Source organism: Danio rerio, chromosome 11, assembly GCF_049306965.1.
Source record: "Danio rerio strain Tuebingen ecotype United States chromosome 11, GRCz12tu, whole genome shotgun sequence".
Taxonomy (NCBI): Eukaryota; Metazoa; Chordata; class Actinopteri; order Cypriniformes; family Danionidae; genus Danio; species Danio rerio.
In genome coordinates, this window is record NC_133186.1 from 44634548 (window position 1) to 44635000 (window position 453).

General features: G+C 38.9%; 1 protein-coding gene across 11 annotated transcripts in view; it reads right to left on the minus strand.

Annotated features, from left to right (window-relative positions):
- Positions 1–436: 436 nt before the first annotated feature.
- Positions 437–453, minus strand: part of slmapa (sarcolemma associated protein a) — a 103084-nt gene continuing 103067 nt past the window's right edge. For all 11 annotated transcript variants that reach the window (XM_005168063.6, XM_068224212.2, XM_005168062.6 and 8 more), the window contains one exon: positions 437–453. This exon is cut by the window's right edge and continues 1608 nt beyond it. The gene's annotated coding sequence lies outside the window, so the exon portion shown is untranslated.

A 453-nucleotide genomic window follows, 5' to 3' on the forward strand; every position in this document is an offset into this window, starting at 1 on the left:
GTCTATGAGCAAGTGACATATCTCTATAAACCAATAGCGTTTAGCTGCGAGTCTAGCTTCGCCTTTTGGTACCCTTTTGCCGGGCCAGGTACCCTTTGCAACGGGTACCCAAAAAGTGGTATGGTGCGGTTTGCTTTTAGGTACCCTTTGACAGTGGAAACGGCCATAAAAAGCTATCAAACTGTACCGTACCACTGAGTGGAAATAGGTCATTAGTTCCCAAACTCTTGAGGCAGCTAGAAGAAAAAAAAACTTGGTCTGCAAAACATGCAATCTTAACGTGGAAATAAAAGTCCTGAATTAAAAAACGTGTTTGCAAGGCCAAAAAGATGTTAAAAATTCATGTAGAAAACCAAACTAACAAGGAGAACTCGTATTAAATAAAAAATTACGTATTAATCAAGTGTCTCCAGCAGCAAATTAGATGTGACCAACATCATTTATAACCAATTT